Below are 27,277 nucleotides of genomic sequence, written 5' to 3' on the forward strand. Positions count from 1 at the left end.
CTGTCACGATGTAAAACAATCTGAATTCTGCCGAAGACACTGCTTTCTTTGAAGAGTGGTGACCCCAGGGGAGGCTTGGACACACACACTGCCTTCATGAATCCATGTCCTCATTGCATTAACAGACTTCCTGCCACGATCCGCCCCCAGCCCCGCAGGAGTTGGGAGATGCAATCTCAATTACTGCCAGAGATACAGTAAAACCGGATATCATCGGATTTTGTGTGTTTCTCAGGAGAAACGTCCACATTTGCAGATGGTCTACTTCCTGCCTTGCAGCAGCTGACTCCAGGCATGTCCTGTCTGCTGAAGAAGAGTATTTCCAGAGGAGACAGTCGTCTCCAATGTGAACAGTCACAACGCATTCCCACGGATGTACATATGGCTGAACCTCGCAATGCTTGCATCACGCGGCGACCCTGGGAACGTGCGCCTTCTTGGGTCCAGCCTAAAAACCAGTCGCCCTGCCGCTCTACGGCAGATGCATGGCTTTAAGCATTCAAAGCAGCTTTGACAATTGCACTTTCCCTCCCATTGGTATGCATGTGTTGCTATATATGCACATACTGCATCCCGCATCTAGAGTAAAGATGGAAGTGCATTGCATAATTGTATCCATGTTCCCATTTATGTCCCTGCTCTTTTATAGTGCACGTGTACCCGTGCCACATACATTGCATGACATTACCGCATCTTAGGTAGACAATGTACCATCACTGCACACCATGAGCAGTTAATTAAAGGACAGGGACTGTAAAATGTAAGCAAATGTGCATTTTAGATGATCCGACAAAAAAGGGATTTCACCCAGGGTCACAGGCTGCGCCCAACTTGAAAGCCAGAACTACACATCAGTTGCTCGTTTAAAAGGAAATGCCCTACTCCGACCTCCTGGGCACGTGGTCACGAGGAACAGGCGCCCACCTCCCTTGTCTTGCCACAGTCCCACACAATCTCTGTGCTGTGCTGAAATGGCAGGTTCAGCAGTAGGCATCCCTCAATACCTAAATGGGTCACAGCCATCAAACACCTGCTGCAAAGCCTTTGATAAACATTCGCAGGTGCTCATCAGGAGGAGCTGCTTATTAAAGGTAAACTGCAGTGTGTTTCATGTCTGTGCATCATATACATTGAGGGCTTGAAATAACTCGGGTTTTGGGTTTTTTCCTAGATAATGCGCCCTCTTATTTTCGTTCCAAATAGCCATCATCTGCTCCTAGCAGATCTATTTCCTCATCTATAGATTTCCAAAAACCAATCATAATCGATACAAAAACTGCTCTACGCCGCACAGGAGGTACAGAATGCACCAGAGCAATACCAAGCCAATCCAACACTAGTCCCTGCATGCACCATAACCCGCATGATACCGCTGCACACCGCGACTGCAGACCTCGATACTAGTCCCTGCATGCACCATGACCTGCATGATACCGCTGCACACAGCACCTGCAGACCTCAACATTAGCTGCCGGTACCTGACGGAGGAGGACGTTGTGTTACAAGCTGACCTAGGAACCAGGGGATGCATTAATTCACTTTATTAAGAGTGTTCAAGCAGGAGGATTAACAAATATTTCCCCTACAACAAGCATATAAGAATAGATCAGACAGTATCTTCATTCCATGCTTACTACCCTGGTTCCAGCACTATCTTGGAATATAATCCATACTTTGATGAATATATTGGCTGAATGTGACTACAAACAGATATACACCGCCTAATAACAAGAACGGCTCTGACAGACTTAATTCCTTCACTGAGAACTGTTTTCAAACAGGATGCTCTATTTAGCATATTAGAACATCACGGACACACCTACCTACCCAATAACCACGGGAGAAGACCTAAGAATATTAACTTGAGATTGATTTCGCCCTGAAGAAGTCCCAAGAGGACGAAACGCGTCGGCTCTAGCTTCTGTGCGTGTTTTTCACTTTCGACTGAACTGAATAAAAGAATTTTTAAAGAATACAAGTAACAACTAATGTGATTTTTTCTGTTAACCTCATCAGAGCTAACAGTTTCTGGAAACATTGAAGTGGTGCACCTTGACCTTGTTTAAAGTACTTTATAGTTCATGTTTTGAACAAACATTGTAACGGTGGGTGTTCTTTGAAGTGTGCACACATATTGTCCCATGTACTGCAATGTGGGTCTGTATTAATTTTGGGAGAATATTTGACTAGGTGCTGCTCTGTTGGGAATCCTCCACCGTTGTTTTCTTCTTAGACCTCAACATTAGTCCCTGCATGCACCATAATCTGCATGATACCAGTGCACACCGCAACTGCAGACCTCAACACTAGTCCCTGCATGTACCAGAACCTGCATGATACTGCTGCACACTGCGGCTGCAGACCTCAATACTAGTTCCTGCATGCACAATAATCTGCGTGACACCGCTGCACACCGCAATGGCAGACCTCAACATTAGCCCCTGCGTGCACCAGAACCTGCATGATACCGCTGCACACCGTGACTGCAGACCTCAACACTAGTCCCTGCATGCACCATGACCTGCATGATACCGCTGCACTCCGCGACGGCAGACCTCAACACTAGTCCCTGTGTGCACCATAACCTGCATGACACCGCTGCACACAGCGACTGCAGACCTCAACACTAGTCCCTGCATGCACCAGAACCTGCATGATACCGCTGCACACTGCGACTGCAGACCTCAACACTAGTCCCTGCATGCACCATAACCTGCATGACCCCGCTGCACACCGTGACTGCAGACCACAACACTAGTCCCTGCATGCACCATAATCTGCATGACACCGCTGCACACCGCAACGGCAGAATACAACACTAGTCCCTGCATGCACCATGACCTGCATGATACTGCTGCACACAGCACCTGCAGACCTCAACATTAGTCCCTGCATGCACCAGGACCTGCATGATACTGCTGCACACCGCGACTGCAGACCTCAACATTAGTCCCTGCATGCACCATAACCTGCATGACACCGCTGCACACCGCGACTGCAGACCTCAACACTAGTCCCTGCATGCACCATGACCTGCATGATACCACTGCACACAGTGACTGCAGTCCTCAATACTAGTCCCTGCGTGCGCCATAACCTGCATGACACCGCTGCACACCGCAACTGCAGACCTCAACACTAGTCCCTGCATGCACCATGACCTGCATGATACCACGACACACAGCGACTGCAGTCCTCAATACTAGTCCCTGCATGCACCAGAACCTGCATCACACCGCGATGGCAGACCTCAATACTAGTCCCTGCATGCATGACACTGCTGCACACCGCGACTGCAGACCTCAACACTAGTCCCTGCATGCGCCATGACCCTCAGGACACCGCTGCACACAGCAACTGCAGCCCTCAACACTAGTACTTAAGAAGCATTGCACGGCACAAGCAAATACCATAAACTCACAACCACCCATAACATCATGACATCCAGTACATCCAAGATGAAACAAATGTATTTGACAAGCCTTACAAATAACCACACCACCAGTGACTGCTTGAAGATCATATAAACATCTACAACACCACATATGATGTGCCATAACACCGCGCACTCACCCCAGACCCCTCTAAACCTCTGGTTTGCATGAGCCCACCAAATTAGAAACATTCTGTCTAATTGCCGGAGTCACATAACTAGACATATTAGGATGGTCACAGCACTATGATGTCCCACCAATGACCCATGTTGTACAAATACCAAGAACATAACCTTTACCTCTATGACAAACCAGCTCTCGACAAGGTTGGATTGGGATAAAAAAAAAAATCGACCCGGGCACCACAAAAAAAAAAGCCCACTTTTGCGTATTGCCTTTCCGCAAAACACTGCTTCAGCCAAGTTTTATGAAAAGAAATGGGTTGGGGGGTATGTTTTATTAACTTCACTAAGATAAAAAAAATGCACAGATTAGTTCACACTGCTGAGCCGCACATGAATGCAAGTTAGACCACTTCTGCTCATCTCCCTGCCCCATCAGCATGAATAGGCCGGCCCAGCGAGAGAAAGGGAGTATTACCGCCGCCCATTAGCCTCTAGTAAGGCCACTCAGGCACCCACTGGCCACTGGGGCTGGTGGCATCCTAACAGCACAGACAGCCCCCAGGCTGCCAAAAAAAGCAGCCCGCAGCTGGAATTTGGCTAACGGCCCTTCGGCCATTTCCTGAGTGCCCGCCTTACCAATCCGACCCTGGCTCTCGATCCTCTTGTGAAAAGGTATCGGGGAGTACACGCACAGGGGCTGAAAAAAATATAGGTTGATTTTGGAGCCCAGGTAGGCTGAAGCAAATGAAAGTTTCTGCATGATTGCAACTGTAGTGCCCAGAATACATTCACGAAGCTTGAGCACGACGGATTTGAAGAGTACGCATTACAAAAGCTGCAGTTTGGAGGGCTGTCTCTCAGCAGTGTGGAGGGTGGGCTTTATTAGAGCGTAGTGCAATGTGTTGTGCACTGTGCAGCCGTACCCATGGGTTGATTTAATGACACGTAGCTATGGGATTACTCCAGGCTGCTTCCAACTTTTGTTCCTTAAGTAAACATGCCTTACTCCTGAACAACACTCTAGAGTGCAACGGTTCACTCAGGGGGTCTACTTTCATGATGAGGTGTGCAATTTCAATGAGAAAGTTTAGGCGGGAAAAACAGAACACGTTTTCTCTTTTGGCTTCTTGTATTAGGACAGGCACAGGTTAAATAAAATAAATAATTAATTCAACGGGTCATGTGGTAATCCTATTAGGTTTGCAATGCTGGCGGTCAGTACATTATAATCATCATTCCAGACTCTAGAGAAAGAAGGCAAACAAGACAAATATGCAACAATTTATATTAAAATAAAAGCAATTTGACATGCAGGGCCCATAATTACCTTCCAGTCGCGCGCTGTGGTCCAGCCGGCTCGCAGGATGGTAAGGATTCGTCAAAGAATTTTCTGTGGGAAACAAGAACATAACATTGAGCCTTAATTCCACTAGAACTGACACAGCCGCGTCACTGCTTATTGATTCTATACATCTCAGATTGCTGGACCACTGCGAACACAATGGAGCTCCACACGTGATGGGAGCTGTGCATACTTCCTTTGTAGTAACTCTACCAAAGCCAATGTAGGGTGGACAGACCTCGTTACCATCAAGAGGGGCCAATGTGGATGGCTTGATCTTTGCTACTGCTAGATTTTATTCTAATTTTTGAAATATATATCATTTTTTCAAATAACCCGGATCCCTGGGACCACTGTCGGCAGCGCCAGAGTACCAGGCCTGTTGGTCGGCCAGTAGCACTGTCATCAAGGCGCCAGGGACCCCTACGATGGCCACCTCCAAGGGACTTGGAATAGGTGTGAAGGATCCATGGAGAGACAAGTCCTCGCCTTACAACAAACTATTATTGAATTAGGGAACTTCAGCATTTCTGGGATTTGAAAGGGATCAGAGCTGTACTAGAGGCATACAACTAGCAGCCCATCACCCAGTAGGTTGAGACATTGAAAGGATGTGTGTGTGTCTGTTTTGCATCAGTGGCCCCAAGCGGGCACTCACCAGCACACACATTCAATCAACTGGACATCCAGAACTAGAGTTAAAAGCAAAGAGGGTAAAATTATCTGGACAGAAAAGCGTCTGGCACTGCTCCAGATACTGGGTTTACACAACTAGCAGGTAAAATGTTTATTATAGCGTATCTGGAAGCTATATACAGCATACTATAATTATTAGTATTTTTGGCCATCTCAGCCTTTTATCTTTAGAGGGTCATAACACTGAGTGCCAATAATTTAGTTAATAGTAAAATATGTTATTTACATTGCTTAGAAATTGCAAAACTATCGCATTTAGCGCTACACAAACCATTATACCTATACCAGACAACAACAAAAAATAATAATTATGGTGTTTGATAATAAAGTGCTCAATGCAGCCCTGAGGTCACCCCAGGGGTGCTGGGTTAGCATAAGGAGCAGAAAGGGAGGGCCAGGTAAAAGGGCAGAAGGAACCAGGAAGAAACGGAATGAGCTTTGTCAAACGAATGCTCCTCTACAAACTGACTGGCAGAATGGAAGTGCATTATGGGTCGCCAGCTTTAGGCATCTGCGGCTGGACAAGAAGGTAAGAACAGAAGAGTCTGGACAGGCAAGGAGGGTTCCAGGCAGAAGAGAAGCAGGGACTGGCAGAGGTCATGAAATAGAAGTAAGAGGGTTTAGCTGGCAATTTCTGTGAGGGGGAGAGAGGGCAGACAGAATAAAAAACCTATTAGTAGGAGTCAAGGAGAGAGAAATAGAGGGCGAGGGAAAGAGACAGAGAGAAAGAGATCAAGAGAAAGAAAGAGAGCGAGAGAGAGAGAGCAAGAGAGAGAAACTCCATTGCCATAATTATCAGGTCTCTAACGAGTGAGAACGCACAGACCCTGAAGTTAAACTTAGCCTCTTTGCAAGTTATCTTAAGATCTGCCAGATGAGAGACAGGAACAGATTAAACACTTTATATTTATATACTTGATACCAGTTTTATATATAATAGACACGCCCTAATGGGTGACAAAGCGGTACAAAAGGGGGTGGTGATGGACGGAGCATCTGAACCAATCAAACACTCACATCCAGTCAACAGATCTGGGTTTAATCCATCACCGTTCTTTAACCCACTCTGCCACCCCAGTTCAGACATGGCCATATCAGTTTCAGTTTATAGTTTATTGCGCAGTTAATTAAAACCAATGCAATACAGTACACAATAAGAAAGTTAAAATGCTCATAAAAAAAAACATGCGTTTAAGATCAATTCTATACTATAGAGCGATATGCATAAGCTATTCAACATAAAAAAATATATTTTGCCTGCCGCCCACAATAGGCCGTTCTGTACTTCTCATCCACTTTGTAGGCCTGTTAGCCTATTCGTATGTCCCGTAAAATTCATTAAAGTTTACAACATAGATGATTCATCAATGTAAATTAAATCATATGTCCTGTTTGTAGATTGTTCATGGGTCAGTTTTTGGTAGTTTTTTTTCCACTGCTTTTAAAAATTTCACGAAGCTGCAGCTCAGCTGAGGGTCCTGTGCTGAGAAGCAGGTTAGCACTGCACTCCTTCGTGTGCGTACACCCTGTAGAATAAAATGGCGTTTCAGCAGGAGCTTCCTTTCTTCTTGCAGTTCTTTACACGAGCATAGCAGATGCATCATGTCTTCAGCCCCAATGCCACATAGCCTGCATAGTATTCCTGCTTTCGATCTCAACCAGTGAGGGAGGTGTCGGATGCATGGTAGCAGGCCCAGTCTGTATCTTAAAAAGGACAGTTTGGTTTTTTTCGTATAGCCTAGACCGAGATAAGGCTGGGGGGCTTGTGTCAGGTATGTGTTTAATACCATCCATGCATGAGATCTTTTTGATAAGGTGGCTTTATCCTCGACCCATGACTGAAGCTTGATCGATTTCTTCACCAATTTATTTAGTGATTTGTGATCTGCAGGGGACGCCCAGAGTTCTGCCAGCCCAGTGTTCACTATGCTCTTTTCCAGATATTTTGCTGCTGGTGAGTTTTGGGTCTGCTCTAGCTCTTTCCATAAATATTCGTTCAACGTTCCTTCAGTCGTTTTCCTTACTTTGTCCCATGAGCAGATATATGCCCCCTGTCGTGCCAAAAACTGTGACCGAATACCAAACTCCAATCTGATCTGTGCTGGGGAGGTTCGCTTTGATAGGCTGAAGATGATTCTATATGCCGACACGATTGTACTGTCAAGTGTTACGGCATCTCTGCCTCGGTGGGCCTCACTCCCATAAGTCAGCGTTGGTAGCAGTTTGGCACGTATCACATTCAGTAAAGGGGTCAAAGAAGGGCCGGAGAGGTTGTTGTTTAGTGTTTTTAAAGAGATTGCCAGAGCGAGGCCTTTGCCTCTTATGCTGGCCCTTTGTTCGCTGAATTGGCCACCACTGTCAATTTTCACACCTAGATATTTGTACGACGACGTGTCTTTAATGCGGGTGTTATTCCAGAACCACGAGAAGACTTTCTTGTTTTTGTTCTTGCTGATTGTCATTGTTTGTGTTTTCTCGAGGTTCGCTGTTAAATCATTTAACTCTGAATATCTCTGGGTCGTATTTAAGAGATTTTGGAGCCCTACTCTTGTATGGCTTATTAGCACCAGGTCGTCTGCATATAAAAGGCATGGTAGATTTAGGCCTCCTAATTTTGGCGAGTGTGAGTTGCAGTTGTTTAATAGGGGCACCAAGTCCGCCAGGAACAGGTTGAACAGTGTGGGGGCCAACACGCAGCCCTGTTTAAGGCCGTTGTTTGTTTGTATCCGCCTTGACAGCATTGAGCCGTCCCCCACCTTAATCTGAATCCAAGTGTCTGTATGTAAATTAATTAACAGCTCCAACAACCCTTTTGGGATACCCCAATCATTGAGTTTTGTCCATAGTAGATTGCGGTTAATGTTGTCGAATGCCGCCTTATAGTCAATATAGCAGAGGTGCAGGGGCATTTTTTTCATCTCTGCCTTATCTATAAGCATACCCATAGTCAGTATGTTTGTTATTGTCCCCACTGCTTTAACGAAGCCTGTTTGATTAACAGGTATAAGAGACTTCCTCATGGCCCATGCCTTTAGTTCTTCCAGTATTAGACCTGCAAAATACTTAGCATCATTATCAATTAGGGCAACTAGCCGGTAATTTTGAGGAAGGCCTCTATCCCCTGCTTTATATATGGGGGCAATGATGGAACCCTTCCAAGTGTCTGGTAAGATGTTAGTGTGCCTGATCTCCCGAAAAAGGGGTTCAAGTGCCACTGCCCAATAGTCCATATCTTGTTTGAAGAGGACGGGCGGAATCCCGTTTGGACCCGGCGCGCCTTCCCTTCTTCCTTTCTTTATTTGCCGCTTTATTATGGGTTCCAATAATATATGATCTGCGTCCCCTGGCGTGTCCTGGTCAATTGGGCACCTTTGTAACCTATTACCAACGTCATGGGCTCGTACAGGGAGAGGTTTGCTCATATTCTGATTGGCCGCCAGATCACGGTTAAAGTGATTTTCGAGATATACTGCCCAAGTTGCCTCTGTGATGTTTGATGTAATCTCCATTTTTGCAGGGTGCGTTAATGAATTTATTGTTTTCCAAAAACTTGCACCGTCATTCTTTTTTATGTCCTCATGAAGTATTGCCCAGAGTTGTTCCTCTATAGTTCTGTTTGCTTCCCACTTTAGTTTTTTTAATGAAGCTTTTAATTTAGAGAGTTGATGCAGCTTCCCTTTGTTATTTTCATCCTGCTGTACTGCTCTAGTTAACTTAGAGATTGAGTGTTTCATTTCTTTTATTTTCCCTCTATATGCTTGGGGAAGGGTGCCCAGCTTGTTCGTCCTTGTGCGCCCTTTTGGCTTTGTTGCATATTGTCCCAGGGTAGTAGTAAACTGCACCCATTTCGCTACTTCATTGGGGCCTGTGCGCTCCATATAATGTTGCTTTGCCAGGCCAATCAAAAATTCACCCATTGCGGCCGAATACTTGATCTTTTTAAAATTTACGGTGTAGATGGACTCTTTAGGAGCCGTCGAATACTCGTAAACTGGTTTTGCAAGGTCCATAGTGATTTCCTGAGGACAATGATCACTATCTGTCTGGTTCCCTATCCGATAAGATATTGTAAATTGGAAGAGTGAAAGTGACATGAATGTATAATCTAGCGTACTATTCGCTATTCTTGAGTGAAAAGTTGAGGCTGGCGGGTTATCCCCTGCAAACCTGCCATTTAATGCCCTGATGTTGAAGTTTTCTAGTGCTTCGAGTACCTTCTTTCCCAGTTTTGATTGATTGGCTGTTCGTGGCTTGCCTTGTTGTGGCAGGGCCCAGAATGTATTTTGTGCCATGATACCCTCCTCTTGTGTTGTTCCCATAAGATTGAGGTTGAAATCCCCAGTGAGTACTAAGTTCGCTGTTTTTTCCCCCATAATGCACTCTTCTATGTATGCATATAACTCCTCCGCTGCTTTTTTCTTTCCTTTGGGGTGAATATAAGCATTGACCAGGATGCAGTTATTAATTGTTTTGCCTTGTCCTGTTGTCAGAGACAGGTTAACTGCAAGTGCAGCTGTCGCCGAGGGCCCGATTTCTTTAGCCATCGCAAAGCTAGTTGTAGCTACATATATTACCAAACCTCCTCTTAAGTGACCATACTTGGCTAAGCGCTTTGCGCCGGAGAAAAAGCGTAGGTACCCCTGAAGGTGCGGGGGCTCGGCAAGCCAGGTTTCTTGTAGCGCAATTAGATCAAAGGATCGAATATAAGCTATGAAGTCCGAATCAAGCATTTTGGATGCTTGCCCATTTATATTCCAGGAACATAAACGCAATTGATCTTGTAGGTGCTCCGTTGTTGTCCGCTGCACTTGTCAATTACTGTTTGTTATGGTTCTCACGAACCGTCTTTGTTCCTGCCACCCATTAAGGGCTTGTTTTCCATGTCGTTCCCCGTGAGTGAATCCAATGAACCCTTCCCTGTCAGTGCGGCTTGGCCCAACAGCACCCCTTAGAACCGAGATTTTACTGCCTTCTGCGTACTCCCTCAGGTTCAGGCTTCTCTCTGAGCACAGTATGTCCGGGTATCGTGGCTTTGTAAAGGGTTTCAACGTGATGCCCCAGTTTTTAAAAGTCTCGGATTCCATAAGGATCTTCTGTGCCAGGTCTACCGAAGCCCAAATTGCCTTCGTCGCTTCTTTTCCTGTGCCTTCCGCAGCTATAAATTCAATAGACTTCAGGTCAGAGCTTGCCACAAATGCCAGTGAAGGGATATGGGCCAATAATCGCAAGATGTTGCCTCTGTTAAGGATATCATGACTTCCTTTGGAGGTAAAATCAGGGGTGAACCATATGGCTTCCGAAACTTCCCCTTGGTTGGTAGCACCTCCAAATACGTTGTCCGTATTTAGTGTTGCTGTCCGCTTCGTATTGCTTATTGTATTTACTGATGCCCGAAAGCCCTCTCGATTGTGCTCCCATGCTGAGCTTTGATCCCTTGCACGTTCAGTTGGATCAGAGATTTCACAGCGTGGAAGCTGCATTTTTAAAGTCAGGGCTACAGGGGCGATTGTTGACATTGGCTGGTCCACTTGTAGATAAGTTGACACCGTTTCTTTAGTGATAGCTGATATTTGGTTTTCATTGAGTCCTAGATCTTGTCTTCCTGTTTTTTCTCCCCTTGGGCTTGTGAAAGCTTTTGGGCTTCCCATGGGTTTTGTGCAAGGCTGGATATTGTGCGTTAGCTGGTTCCGTGACCCAGGGTCGGCCAGTGAAGTGATGGACCCAGAATGTTGGGGCACCGCGGCTTGATTACTTAGTGAATCAGCTGCTATTTTCACTGAGCTTTTATTTGCTGGTTGGGCAATGTCTTCAGATGTGCCGCCTGTTTCATCGTATTCACGATTTGGGGATATTCCTTCCACCAAGTTGCTCGTGCTTTGTTCTGCGGTCTTAGTTTGCCCAAAAAGTTGCCTAAAGCCTTCACGTTTAGAGCAGAGCTTATGTTTTCTCCCTTTGCGTTTTTTTGCTCTCCTCTGTTTGGCATTTAATTTATGGTTTGTGTCTGCATCGTCTTTGAAACCTGCTGATAGAGGCGTTATTGGCTTCATCCTGTTCTCCCCTGTGTCCTGGGTTTTCTCTTCCGTCCTTGAGTGATCATGGCCACTGGTCTTCGATGTTTGATCATGCCGTTTGGCAACAGTATCCTTGCTGAGGGTGGCGTCAACATCAGCCGCCCCTGTTTGTGCAGTAGGCTCTTTGCCGGGTCCATTTAATTTTGGGCAACCCAGTATGTCGCTGCTGATCTTCTGGCTATGTTCGGCAGATTGTTTGAGATGTCCGCATAAGTCTGACATTAATGTTGGCAGGGTGGCCAGTTTGTCAATGATTGGGCCACATTCGCACTCATTGCCATTTCTCCTTTTGGTATCCTCAAGTTGGTTAAGTTTACTCTGAAGAAGCGAATTTAACGTGCCCAGCTTCCCATCTATTGCAACTACAAATACTGCCAGCGTGTCTAACAATGTTAATTGGGCGTCCATTTTCTCTGATTGGTAGTGTGCTGCGTCCACCAGAAGTTGTACTGTATTAAGGAGACTGGGCCATGCGCTTTCTTGCCTGGCCTGAGCTGGAGTTGCATCCTGGTTTCCATGACACTCTTTGAGCCCCGCTTCCTGGGGCACGGGGGGCATTTTGAAGGGTTGTGCTATTTCTGGCCCCACCATTCCTGCTATATTTGTCTGCAGGTGGGCCATTCCGCTTTTTGATGTCTCACTGGCCGTCCTACTTGTGCTCAGGTCTTTTGGGTAGGCCGCCATGAGTTCCTCCCACTCCTCTTTCCTTAGATAAGAAGAGATTTCGATCACCTCTGGAGAGCAATTCTTCTGGCTTACATCTATATTCCGGGTCCCTTCTGACGCCTTGGGTGCTAGTGTGGGTTCGTTGTTTGTTGTATCAAGGACTACTAATGAAGGTTCCATCTCTAATGACCGTGCTGGTGGGGTTGCAGTTCCCGCTTTGCTCATGCTGACATTCTCGATGTTACTGTTGATGTTAGAGATCTTCTTCTCCAATTTTAATGGCAGCATTTCCATGGCGTCCTTTGGATGATGTATTTGTATTAAATTGGCGTCTATGGTCGTTTTCCGTCCTGCCGGGGTACCTGCCATCTCGAATTTTTGCCCCATTTTGATATTATTGCGCTGAGGTGTTGAAGTTTTTTGGGGTGGTGTTATAGATGATATACTTTTGTCTCCTCTGCTATTGCCGATGCTATTACTGTAGCTGTCGTCCAATCGGGGCCGCTTATCTCTGGGATGGTGGTTTAAGCTGGATTGGAATGGTTCAAGAGGTGGTTGAAGGCCTGATACTTTATTAATCTTTGAGAATAAAACGTCCCCTGGATTCTTTAGAAAACAGAATTTTGTATAGATTTTAGGCTGGATCAAAGTTATGTTCATTTTATTCCCCCCTTCTTTATTCGTCGTTTTTCTTGTTTGTTTGGTCGTGGCAATTTGGCCCTGTTTTTGCTCCGTTAACTCACTTGAGACTGTTAGGTCAATTGTTTCTGGTAGGGGGCTCTTCTCTATAGCTGCGGACACGTCTGTCTGAGCCTCAATCTCCCCCTTAGATGGCTTAGTCCTTTGTTTTCGCTTGTTTGGCCCTCCTTTATTCATTTGGCCCCCTCGAATCTTGCCAGATCTCATGTTAGGCTGTTGACCCTAGGTTGCAACCGATCAACAGACGGTGGAAGGTGGAAGGTGGAAGGTGGAAAGTGAGGAGCTGGGGAGGCTTAGGGTGCACACTGGCCGTGATTTTGATTTTGCTGTCTCAGTGGCAAAACACTAGTCCTTTTGCGCCCCCCCTGCACACCCCACACCAATACGCCCACACACCACTCGCCGGTTTAGTCCAGGTGTATATCCGGTCCCTCCCGGGATGGTCTAGTGCTTTTGGCGCAGTCAGTAGCTTCACGGGCTGGTCCGTGCAAGTTTTGAACTACTGTGCTATAGCCGGGTTGTCGGTTTGCCGCTGCTGACTCCCGTTGGTGGCTGAGATCACCACACTGCTCAGCCCTGTACCGTAACTGCTCCACTCCGCTCTTCCCTCAGCAACAATCTGGCCACATGCTCTGCTCTGCGCTCCACAGAAACTTGGGCTGCTCGGACCTCGGAGTCTTGTTCCTTTCCAGTCTTGTGGCTTACAGAGGAGCAGGCTTGCAGTGGAGGTGGCAGTGGGGTGCTGTTGTCACAGCGCTCAGCCCTCGGCCCTTGGCCCAGCTCAGGCAGCGCTCGCACCTACCCACACCTGCACGCCGCCGCCGCAGCCACTCCTCCCTCACTCACTGTTTGCAGCAGGTTAGGCAGTCGGGCTGTCCGCCGTGAATGGAGCTGCAGGCAGATCCGAAAAAAACGGGCGCGGTGAACCCTTTATCCTTTCTCCGTTTCACTCCCCTGCAGCCCCCTTGACCCCCCTCGGTGATGATGGTAGCAGGAGCAGGAGCGGGAGCGGGAGCGTCCGTGTCTCGCTTCGCTTGAAAGTATGGCGTTCTGACGATCGTGCTGCAGCTCGTGAGCTCCCTCCAGTGGTCAATCTCAATCACTGGGTGTTGGGAATTTCCTACTAGACACACAAGGCACAGGACATGGCCATATGCAAATCAGTCTGACCCTGTGTCTCATGGGAACAGTCCAGCCCGAACTGCCAAGCCATGCCTTCCCTGGACCGAAAAAAAAGCTTCAGAGTACCGGTTTCTGGCATTCCAGCCGTCTTCAGCCCGGCTTGCTTGAATCCATTGGCTAAGTGAGCAAGGGACTCACGTCTGAGCATACGCTGCCAACTTACGGCGAACAAAGTGATAAAAAAGGGGGTGGTGATGGACGGAGCATCTGAACCAATCAAACACTCACACCCAGTCAAGACACGCCTTAATGGGTGAAAGCATTTCATACTGGAAAAGTTTCACACAGCAAAATAAATTAGTGCTATGTAATATATCATTATGTAAAGAAAAATAAAACAATGTCCCCTCGCCTAGCAGGCATTTTACCCCAGTCCTGGTCACATGCAGACACCTTTTTGAGCTTCCCCTCCCCACACAGCTTGTCTAGCTGCTTGAGAGATGACAAGTTTTGGGGTCTCAAACTCCACTTCTTATAATCCATTTCAAGGCACCAAATGTGATTTGGAATCTGGATCTTGAAAGCAGTCACTAGCAGCCGGAGTGACTCCAAAGCTGCTAGTCCGACAACACAGTCCATGGAGTGATTGATCAGAGTTCCCACCTGGATGTCTGGGTTGGGGGCCGGTGGGGGGGGGGGGGGGGGGGGGGGGGGGGGGGGATTCTCTACCTCCTCATGTTTCACCATGCAGGCCTGGGTCTCTCAAAATGTAACACGGGGCCTTCCATGTATTTTACCACTCACAGGAACATATACATCCAGTGCATGAATCAAGGATACACACTGCAAGGCACTGCATCAATCCAGACCTGTACCACTCATAGGCACACATATACCCACCATATCCATTTAATATGCATGCATTGCACAGCACTACATACTCAAACTGCTTCCGTGAAATAGTGTGGGACTGCACTGCAGACTTCATGAACATTTCTTTCAGTGGCTTATGGATGAAGCCACAGACATATCAAGGCCGCAATTGGTCAGCGTTCACAGCAAGCAGGTCAGGGTGTTGGTTAGTTGTGCTGCATTGGTGTAGTAGAGTATTGTCTTTAGGATGCCGTGCAGTATAATGTAGGGAGCCAATATCTCTATGAGTCAATGATGTGTGATTGAATGCGGTCTTTAGTATGGAGTGTAGCAAGCTAGTGTGCACGAATGTACAGTGCAATGTTGTGTGTTAAAGCTCTTAGGATGTAGGGCAATTTGTTGCGTTCAGTGCCCTCTGGGTGCAGTGTAGGCTGGCAGGTTAGTGTGGTGGGTCTAAATAAATAGGATACAATGCAGTGTGGCAATGGGTATGTCTAGGATTCCATGCAGTGGTTTACTATTCCTGTGATGCACCTGGTGCACTGTGGTGAATTATCATACATCAGATGCTGTTTGGTAGGTTAGTGGCCCTAAAATGCAGTGTGATGTGTTACTAATCCTTAAGAAGCATGCAGTAGCTCAGCACCATTAAGGTGCCTCAAGGATATAATGAAGTGTGGTGGGATAATATCTCATCGACTTAATACAGTGTGGTAGGATAGTGCCCTATGAGGCTGTACATTGATTATTGCTGTAGGTTGATCATTTACTGTCCGCAGAATGTAGGGCAATCTGGTGGCTTGGCATTCGTGGGAAACAGTACATTGTGGTGGATTAGTGGCCCTAAAGGTGCAGTGTGGTCTTCAGGAAGCTCAGGAGAGGATCAGTGTAGAGCAGCATGTTGAGTTACACTCTGGAGTGTTTGGCTCAAGAAACCAAAGTATGGAGAGATGATAACAGAGCTGACTTTAGAAATTCTATGATCACATTTTCAGCAGGGGATTGCTGGTTAGTCCCTCCTGAGCATTGACATTTGGCTGATGGTGGCAGAATGGGTGGGGTGGGGTGAGGGAGCCAGAAGATTCAATTGTTTTCTTGCCATTATAAACAGCATTTGTTCTTCCAGCAGCTAAGTCCAAAACTTTCAAAACCATAGAAATAACAGGACAAAATCGGATCTACTCTATCAAAGCAAACCACATTAAAAAACGCATGACCAACCCACTACAATAACCTGAAAAAATAACCCCAGCCTGAAAAAATTACACCAAAACACCAGTATTCTCCCCATCTCAACTCTAAAACAAGTATTGGCAAGGCAATAAGTCTTGCATATATGCAAGAGCTATTAGTTTATCCATGTTGCAGCAGTACCGTTGTTGTTATAGTAATTATTTTTTCATAAGTCGTGTGGGGGTGGACAACACAGACATGAGGAGTAAGTATTGGCAGGACACACAACTTAGGCAATGGGACGATAAAAAAAGTGCTATGATGTGGCAGCACTGGTAGCGCCATAGCACTTTTTTTGTAATGGAGGGTGGCACATCAAAGAGGGGCCAATTGTGTCTATTAATGTCAAGCATGCAGAAATATATCCAACAACACAAAAGGGGTCACATACCTGAATTAACTGTGTGGGCAGGACTGTGTACGCAATTACAAAGCTGTGCTCTCGCAACTACAATAAGGTGTCACAAAATTCAGTACAATGACCACAGTAATTCAATGAACAGAAGCAGATTCTTTAGTGTGTTTCTTGTCACAGCAAGATGATGGTTTATTGTATCCAGACTTGAGGAATGTCACAGTAAGCCGACACGTGTTTCGTCGTGTACATTTGAGTCAACACGACTCTTCAGGGCTTTAAACTCAACTCCAAAAAGTATGGGTTGAGAATAGTCTGGAACTTGTGGTAGCGTTCTATGTGGGTAGATTAGAGAGAGACACGGAGTCTTAAGATTCAAATTAAATGGTATATTCAGTATAGTTTGTTGCAAGATATTGTTTTTGCCTTTGTGTTCCACCCTGTTAGGTTGGACAAAGTCTTCAAATTTTAGCACTTAATACGGGTATGTATCAGGCATTAACCGGGAGGGGATCCGTCAGTGGAAGTACTTCAGAAAACGGGTTCGTTTTCTCATTGGCGGTGTGCCGTGGTGCGGTAACCCTCCTCTGTTGGTTCCCGGTCGCCGTCTTTCGTGAACGGATGTGTGAAGGGTCATGGCTCTTACAGTCCAAAAACTTAGCACACCTGAAAAATAAAGACTCAGACTTTTGCCATACACGGGCCAGTGTTGCAGGCACTGTCCCTGGTACTAGGGTGTTCCAGCACAGGCCATGTAACTGGCTTCAAGTCTAACCAAGTAACCTGTAACATTCATCTTTTTCTAGGCCTCACATCTGCATGAGCCCTCATCGCTGACGGGGTAGATTGACCATCCTCGGTCCCTCTACCAGAGGGAGTAGCAAGCCCTCACTCCCCTTCTCAATCCTTCCTGGGAACCCTCACAAACACTACAGCAATGTGAGTTACAGGCCACCACAATGTAATGTTGACGGCAGGCGGCAGTCAAGACCCTGCACGACGCAGAAATGGCCACTGTTTCAGAAGAAGCAAGGGCTGAGGGCCTTGTGTGACCTATGCTGGTGTAATGCAACAGCAGTTTGTACTGTGCTGGTAAGGATCTGTTCTGTTCACTACATTTAAAGTACCTGCTTTCACCTCAGTGTCTTCCTTTCACATGCATAAGCCACAGCCTGCTGCATTCTAGCCACCCTCTCAATGGTACCTGCTGCAAACTGCCCACCACTAAATGTACACTACCCCACACTATACACTATCTGCTTCCTGCTTCATGGCCATTTGTACATCTCAAACGATAGCAGCCTCTCCCATCTACCCAACAAACATCTGTTCACCACTGTCATTTTCATACCGCCTTCAAATCACTAATACTTTCCCAATACTTCAAACCACTAATAATTTCCCTCACATCACCTGATATCTCTACCCTCACAGTTTACTATTAACCTACAAACTGCTCACTGCTATTACTAAACTACCAGTTACTCACTGATGCATGCTGATTTCCTACCACCTGCTCACCACTATCTACTAATCTTTCTAATATCTGCTCCCCTCATACCATCCGATTACCACCTTTTCTCCAAAACAGCTATCCTCATATCATCCGGTCACTACTGTTGTCCTCAGACTACTTGCTACACTCCTTTCACTTAATTATCTCTACCCTTCGACCACCTGTTCAGCCCTATTCTCCCTCATGCTCACATAAAAGCTCCTACCATTATGCTTACCTCTGCGGGCTAACACTTGCTCACCTCTACTGTGCTACCAGTTGCTCATCATTGTACTCTCCTAACAGCTCCGCTAATTAGTAACTTCCCACTGACCACTTACAAGTAATATCTAGACACTTGCTCACCACTGCTAATCTTCTGCCAGCCAGTCACTGCTGCCATCCTCCCACCACCTTCTCACCGCTCATACCACTCTATTTTTTGTTTACCCCTACTCTCCAACCATCTGCTCGCCACAGGCCTCACATCACTCGTTCAGTGTACCTCTACTCTCCTACCACCTGCTTGCTAGTACCCTCAGGACAACTGACCTCCAGGCCAACCTCCCACCACTGCTTCTGATGACCTGCTCACCCCACTCCTCTTTCCTAGCCTTAGTTACCAGCAGTTGAATATGTGCCCAGAATGCAAACACAGAGGTGTACAAATTAGTACTTGGACATGCTTGTATTTGCTTGTTGACTCTTTAGAAGAATACCTTTGGGCGCTGCAAACTCACTTGTTTGGGGACACCTCCTCGAGCCATTGACTTGATAGCTTGGCTCATATTTTGCATCAGTCCATGGCACTTTGAGGGTGTTTACATGTTTTGGTAAACATCTGTTGCACCTGTGTTACTGCTTAAAGCCTTTAAAGGCGTTTTCACTAAGCTGTGAGGATTGATAGAGAGCAATGAGTGTGGAGAGTGTTGTAAAGCCGGAGACTCCATGGCTCATGGACACAGAGTATCAGCACTCCCCCACATAAGGAGCTAATGAGAAGCAGCGTCTCGCTCCACCACACAAGGAGATAATGAGGAGCAGTGTCTCACTCCACCACACAAGGAGCGAATGTGGAGCAGCGTCTCACTCCACCACACAAGGAGCTAATGAGGAGCAGCGTCTCACTCCACCACACAAGGAGATAATGAGGAGCAGCGTCTCACTCCACCACACAAGGAGCTAATGAGGAGCAGCGTCTCACTCCACCACACAAGGAGATAATGAGGAGCAGTGTCTCACTCCACCACATAATGAGCTAATGAGGAGCAGCGTCTCACTACACCACACAAGGAGATAATGAGGAGCAGCGTCTCACTCCACCACACAAGGAGCTAATGAGGAGCAGCGTCTCACTCCACCACACAAGGAGCTAATGAGGAGCAGCGTCTCACTCCACCACACAAGGAGATAATGAGGAGCAGCGTCTCACTCCACCACACAAGGAGCTAATGAGGAGCAGCGTCTCACTCCACCACACAAGGAGATAATGAGGAGCAGCTTCCCACTCCACTACACAAGGAGCTAATGAGGAGCACTGTCTCACTCCACCACACAAGGAGATAATGAGGAGCAGCGTCTCACTCCACCACACAAGGAGCTAATGTGGAGCAGCGTTTCGCTCCACTACACAAGGAGCTAATGAGGAGCACTGTCTCGCTCCACCACACAAGGAGCTAATGAGGAGCACTGTCTCGCTCCACCACACAAGGAGCTAATGAGGAGCAGCGTCTCACTCCACCACACAATGAGCTAATGAGGAGCAGCGTCTCACTCCACCATACAAGGAGCTAATGAGGAGCAGCGTCTCACTCCACCATACAAGGAGCTAATGAGGAGCAGCGTCTCACTCCACCACACAAGGAGATAATGAGGAGCAGCGTCCCACTCCACCTCACAAGAAGCTAATGAGAAGCAGCGTCTCAGGTGCTTTAAGCTGCTGTCTGCCACTCTGCCTTTAAGATCTAACAACACCCCAAATGCCAGTACTGATAAAAGTTCATAAGTTCATTCTTACCCCATGATCACACACCTCAAATATCATGAGCATATCAATATTTATTCATAGTAGCATTTTTTTATTGTGTTGTTCATCAATTTAGAACAGATATTTTATCAAATTTTACATACAAATGTTTTAATACACAGGAACAACAAGATATTTACAAAAATTTATTAATCACATAGACAATACAAAAAAAAGAACACCTTACAAATAAATATTCCAAACCAATTTTTAAGCTCAGGTTCTGCTATACTATAATCTTATTTAGACACACAAAACTACCCTTGTGACTAACATTGTAGTGCAATAATTCAAACTTTTTCTACAAGGGCGCAACAAAACAGTGGCCCTACTAGGATCATAGAAGGCAGTTACAAATTAAAGTGATTAATAATGAGCACAGTGGTGCTGCATATGTACAACACTTGTTTGGGTATGAAATAAACAGTTGACGCTTTTTGAATCAATCTATGTCTCCTATCGGGTTCTCTTAAACTCAGAACACAAATGAGGTAAATTCTTCAAAAACGAAGTTTTGATCCGAATTACATTTTTTGATCCAAACTCAATTTTTAAGTTTTTACAAAATTTACAGTAGGTAGGTTCATGACGTAGTTGAAATGGACGCGAGTTCCATAAAGAAGGAGCTTAATAGGCAAAAGACTTTCCATCCATACGTGCTAGTTTGATCCTGGGGACTTGAAATGTGTATATATGTGTGTGTTTGTCTATATATATATGTATATATATATATATATATATATATATATATATGTATGTGATCAAGCCTCTTTCGAGGTGAAACGCGTCATGGTGGATTGCAGGCTGTAACTCTTGGCACAGAATAAAATGCACTGAAGAAACGGCACTTACTTTGTGGTCTCGCTCCTTTCGTTGTTCTGCGGGGAAAGCAGATGCTGAAAACGACGACCTTTTGGAGATATATATATGTATATATATATATATATACTTACATAGCGCACTACTCACCCGCAAGGGTCTCAAGGCGCTTGTACGAATACTGCTGTGGAACCCATCCTGGCTTTCCCTGTGAGGCGTCCACTCCTGGGCACCCCCAAGATGGAGGCCAGGTATCCTTAGCGTTGTGGGGGCTGTTGTGGAGATTAAGCAAGCTTTTGCCCAGAGTTGCAGAGTGAGACTCCATGATTGGAATAGGCACCGAGGCGAGAATTATCAGGTCTGTGGAATTTTTGAGCCCAAGATCCGCCGAGGCGGGGAATTGAACCCTGGTCCCGGGCTAGACCTCTGCATCAGGGTCTGCCGCTCTAATCAATGAGATATATATATATATATATATATACACACACACACACACATACTGAAAGTTTCACCAGGCAATAAGGAGTGCACATGCTTGTAAATCGAAAGCAGACACATACGCTCAACAACAAGCATTAGCAAAGGAATTTGGTCTGACATAACTGAACATGCAAGTGCGACCTATTAGCTTTGTCAATGTTTGTTTGAGTTCATTTTACCTGGCAACTGTTGCTGTTCGTGGACATCTTGCACTATTGAATTATTACCTGAAGAATTCAGGGGCAGCACGAGGCAGTTTTCAGTACAAACGCTGGTGAAGAGGGTCCCACCCATTTAACAGTGCGCCTGCCCGGCATTTAGAATACTACTGGACATCTTGCAGCTTGCATGTGTAATTGCTCATTCTGTCTCGCTATACTTTCCTCTTGCTGGCAAGAACAGCTTCGGCCAGACCTAAAAGAGCCATTGTTTTCCGTCATGGTTCTGTCTGGAGAGTTGTCCCAGGTTCCTATCCGAGAGGCACCCGCGGCCCTCCCAGCTCCAGGGCTGATGCTCGGGTGGGCACAGTGCTCAGGAACCGCCGAGACAGGCCGTGCGACACAAACACGGGGTGTACACGCCTCGAGACAGGCCGTGCCACACAAACACGGGGTGTACACGCCTCGAGACAGGCCGTGCCACACAAACACGGGGTGTACACGCCTCGAGACAGGCCGTACCACACAAACACGGGGTGTACACGCCTCGAGACAGGCCGTGCCACACAAACACGGGGTGTACATGCCTCGAGACAGGCCGTACCACACAAACACGGGGTGTACACGCCTCGCCGCGCGCAGATGTGTATTCAGTTGTCATGTTTAGCTGCTGCTGCGGGCGGGAAGCCTTTGATATCGATGCATCTTTTTATAGTCGAGCTATTAATGCCGCGCCCCGCCTCGGAGGCTTCCTCTCATTCTCTCTGCGGTGACAGCGATTCTATAAATATTTATTGAAACATTGACACTTCGGGCTCGGTGCCAAGGTGCCCTGCATAAGGAACGATGGGGGTGGCCTTTAAGTAACCTTTGTGTGTTTCTTTTGGAAAGTGCTTCACACAAGAAGAGTTCTTGTGAGCAGGAGTTCATAGTTTAGCTGAACTTCATTTGAAGTCCTCTGATACCAGCTCCGAGGAGGGCAGCCAGGACAGACATCACTTCATTGTAACAGGAACTGAATCCTTCCTACTGCCTGCCCCCCCTATATTTACACTGTACAAGAAAGTATCAAAGTGTTTTCTGTGGGAAGCTCTGAATAGCCAGCCAGTCTTGTAATTTTTAAATGAAACATTGTAAAAAAAAATTCAAAGTGATTTATCCCTTATTTTACGACAGCAGTGTGACTACCTCTAGGTGGGATGGCTTCTCATGGACGAGGAGGACCAAACCGCGCATGGCTGCTTTGCAAATGAGGTATTCATCAGCCCATCACATACTTTGGTGGTCTCACTCGTGCCTCCTATGGAGAAGGCATCCTTTCTAATTCCATTGTCAAGTTGCTCTAAGGAAAAGCCCTCCCACACTTTTTCCACACTGTCAACAACTCTCGAAGCCAAACACAATTCCCAGATGTCCTTAAGACAGGTCAACACCTTCTGCTGTTAAAAACCCATCAATGGATTCGGCCAAACTCCCGAACTACCGCTTTATTGCCCATCGTACATACAGAGGGAACATCACTGAGAAAGCTTTCCATCCAGCTAGAGGACCACATCAGCAAACAAGATTGTCTACAAAACTGCGAATCAGGCTTCAGACCATGCTGCAACACTGTGACAGCTAAATTCAAATACTTGATGACACCCTACTCCTCAACAAAATTAAAAAGCCTTCCCTCCTGCTTCTGTTTAGCCTGTCTGCGGCCTTCAACACTGTTGACCATCCAGCTCTATTAAACATCCTAAAAACATGCAGGAGATTTTAAGGCACCAGCTGCTTGTGCAAATATATACCACAAGATCACAGACACTTCCATCTCCTGCAGATAACTGCAAGGCTCAAACCTCTCTCCCATTGTCTTTAACCTCTAAAAGGAACGCTTAGGATGTATTCTTGCAGAATGCACCAACGTCCAACAATACACAGATGATACACAAATCTACCTAAAAACACTCACCCAAATGACAAACTCAAATCCTCCCTCAAACTCGTACAATCCAGGATGTCAACTAAATTCCTAAAGCTAAACCCCACAGATGGAAAACATCTCATTTGCCAAAAGCACCAAAAACAAATATTGAAGCTTGGTTCTCAAAGTTAAACCTATCACGCTCACCTCCCTCCCCACCCCCAACTCCAGCAGACAGACCTTGCAAGATATTTGGGGTTCACCCTCCACATATACCTCTCATTTAAGGAACACACCATCAGGGAGAAGAAGGCTGGTTGGCTTCCAGCTCTCACTCTTGTAGAAAGTGAAGACGTCTTCAGAACAACCATACAGGCCTTAGTACTCTTCCATCTGTATGGGAGCCAACACCCTGCTTAGTGGTCTCCCCGATACTACCCTAGCACCCCTGAACGGATCATCTTCAATACCAGCTACATCACTTACAAAGACACTAACAACAAAACCCAGCTCTCTGTCAATCAAGCTAGAACTGTTTAGGGGAAACATCAGATAAGGAGCATGGAAATTGCCTGACTGTAGACAAAACAATGCAAGAACAAAAAAAACAGAAAGCAAGCCATGTCCGTTCATGCTTCCAGGGTTTGGAGCAGCATCCTTATGGTCATCAGGTCAGCACAAACTCACCTACAATTCAGAAAAAGCTGAAGACCTCTTCAAGGACCACTCCCCCTGACCCGGCAGCCTACCTCTGATGTTACCCCACTTATTGCATCTTTGGGGGGCTATGTCCCTCGCTTATTGTTCCTTTGCTCTCAAACTAGGTTCACGCTCTACATATACCAACAGTCAAATAACTTGATATTATTTTTTAAAGATAGTGTGAGGAGTACCAGTTGTTAAGACTGCACAATGTTGGCTTCTAGTGGCATGAAAGACCTCTGCATGGCTTTGTAAAGCTGTGCCACCCTTGTACATTGGTTGTATGTGTTTTCCTCCGTTGAGCTCAATAGTCTTGTGAGTTCACTGAGAATTGTCCCTTTTTCTCTACTTAAAGTCATCATTACTGGTCTCTCGTGTTGAAGGGACACCCAAAATGCACCCCTCTCTGTGAGAGGGACTACTATTCGCTTTACTCAAGCTACATTTGTAGCGACCGTGGCGGCCGTGTGATTCTTAGTCTTAGTTATTGCCCTGTATAACTGCAAATGTGCGCCAGGATAGTTGGAGTTCACTATTTTATTGGAATGTATGTGTGTGGGTTGCACAAGATGGAAGATATCCCTGTGCTGGACCCCAAATACTCCTAAGGGACATTGGGGCCGACAGTCACACACTTCACTTCCTCCTCTACAAAACCATGCACCTGTTAGGGTAGTAACCTGCCAGATAGCTTGATTTAGCGAATTGTGTGAAAGTTAGCTTAACTTCCACTAACTGTGCGCTGAGTTTAACTTGAAACTTGAGTTGTTTCTTCTCTTATATGTTATCTCCTTTAGAAAAAAGTTCATCACTCAGTCTTTTAGTAATCAATTTTGACTTTTTATTGACTTGTTTTTCTTTTTTTTCTTAATCATGCATTATCACGAGTTTTTTATGCACCATTTCATTATAGAATCAGTATATCTCCATTATAACTCTGCCCAATGCATTTCGGGTCAGGTCATGTGACCCTTCGTCAGGGGCCTGTGAACAGACGAATACAGGACCTTAGCAATCATCATAATGTAATTTAGGGTCATCATAAATGAATACACAAAAACAAAAAACCGGTACGTGCAACATTTTAAATACATGAAGTTCGAGTGTGAATGTGAACCGGAATATCTGATAGTGGTGCTATGAATGAAGTTAAATGTGCATGTGGTGAATAAGGGTACTAGGGGAAGGGGTGATGACTATGTGAACAAAGATAATCAAATAATCGGAAATGCGGGGTTTAGGCAAACATATGAGGAGAGACTAGAAAAGGGAGACTAGAAAAGGGCTCCAAAGATAGCTTGATTTACCCACAGTTCCCCTTGTCAGTGCCATTGGATTCTACAGCCTCAACTATCTCAGAAACATTCAGACAATGCCATCAAGAGGAGCATGCAGAAGTTCGCTGGACCCCTGTCAGCCCCCTCAAGGCCATTCACCACCCTTCACAAAGTGAAAAATAAAATTCAAGCAGGAACAAATCCCACTTTGCAAATCGGATATCATTCCAACTCGGGTGTTAGGATCTGGTTTGGGACAACAAGATCTGTTGTATCTTTGAGGCTAGAATTGCTGTCACAAACCGACATGACTTTCCCAATTGCAGAGTAGATTGGCACCTTTCTGAAATTCGGAATGCGTTACAAAAGCACGCTGCAAATCAGAAAAAACTTTATCGGTGGCAACATACTTTTTACCTTAAGGACAGTGAAAGCCCTAATTTTGAAGTGATAAAGTTTCTTAGTTTGCAAATCATAGGCTTTGTGACAGCAAAATCATTCCTAGGTCAGGCGCCATGTTTAGGCCCTCTACTACCTGCTCTATGTAAAAGTCCTGAAACGCTCCCATTTTGCCTAAATATTCACCTTTCTCGACAGATGCTGAATCCTTGCCTAGTTTCAGTGGGACAGCACCAAAATATTACGATGTTCATAATTTATAATATATTACGCAAATAAAAAATACATTAAAGTTTTTTTGGTATATTTACCAGTTTCCGCACTTGAGGACAGAAAGAAATTGAGATAGAGAACTAAGGAGGAAGAAGCAGTTACTTGCTAGAAATTGCAATGTTTCTATAATCCTTGCCTCTGTCTGAAGCATCTGTTCAGCTACTTTCTCTAGTATTGTTCCTCAAAATGGTTCAAAACGTAAAACAGGAGGAGGAGCTACGCTACGATCCAAGATGGCCGCATAAGCTCCCAGCTCCGCCGACCTCCACCGGCAGCTCGTATATCCTGTCCTTTATCCTTCCAGCACGCCGGACTCCCACATGTATGAAGTGCTCCTGACTCCTGCGGTGCAAACCCGGACCCTCCAACTTACCGGGTGACAAAGTTACGTTGAATTTACTTCTCGGCCTATTCCAGAGCTTCCACCGGGACCTCGATTTCTGACCCATCCGGGTTGGATGTGATCAACATCGGCTGTGGGACCAGGGTTGCTTCCGGTCTCCCGACCTCGGTCCACACCTTCTAATTCCAGTTGGCAACTGAGTAATCGGCTTCATTCAAGGACACGGCACAGTGACGCATGTGATATCGGTGACCACGGTCGGGGGTCCTATGCCAGGTGACCCCCTGGGGAGCCCGGGTTGCCGGGCTGGCCCCCGCGAGTGGCGAAATACCGACCCTGCCTGTTGTGTGAGCGCTCGTTGTTGTCATAAGCCCCGTGTGTGCCTGGTTCCTGGACGGTGTTTCAGGGATCCGAATCCTGCCTCGTCTCATGCCGGAGGAGATGGGGGATACTGATGGTACACCAACACTGAGGTCCGTAATGGCCGCCATTGGGGCGCTCCGCTCTCACTTTGCCGTCCCGTGCCAACGGATGTCTGTAAAGCTGGATAACGCGCACTTGGAACCGGAAGCCGATAATCCGACAAGCTGTCAGCATGCCTTGGACCCGGTGGATTATTCTCCGCACCATTTAGAGACCCCCGGACGGAAGCCTGTTTTAGCCTATTTTGATGACTCTGGTCTTATGGAGGGTGCACCTGTGATCGTCGTTGGCTTTCCCTGCTCCATTCCTGTTCGACGGAACATTGTTGCTAAAGGTTTTTACCGCCAAGGACAGTTC

General features: G+C 46.2%; 1 protein-coding gene across 3 annotated transcripts in view; it reads right to left on the reverse strand.

The window, feature by feature from the left end:
* PAG1 (phosphoprotein membrane anchor with glycosphingolipid microdomains 1) overlaps positions 1-27,277 on the reverse strand; it is a 485,100-nt gene that overhangs the window by 311,640 nt on the left and 146,183 nt on the right. For all 3 annotated transcript variants that reach the window (XM_086965925.1, XM_086965928.1, XM_086965926.1), the window contains exon 3: positions 4,887-4,949. The gene's annotated coding sequence lies outside the window, so the exon portion shown is untranslated. The remainder of the gene's footprint in view (positions 1-4,886; positions 4,950-27,277) is intronic.

Source organism: Lissotriton vulgaris, chromosome 4_1 (genome assembly GCF_964263255.1).
Source record: "Lissotriton vulgaris chromosome 4_1, aLisVul1.2, whole genome shotgun sequence".
Taxonomy (NCBI): Eukaryota; Metazoa; Chordata; class Amphibia; order Caudata; family Salamandridae; genus Lissotriton; species Lissotriton vulgaris.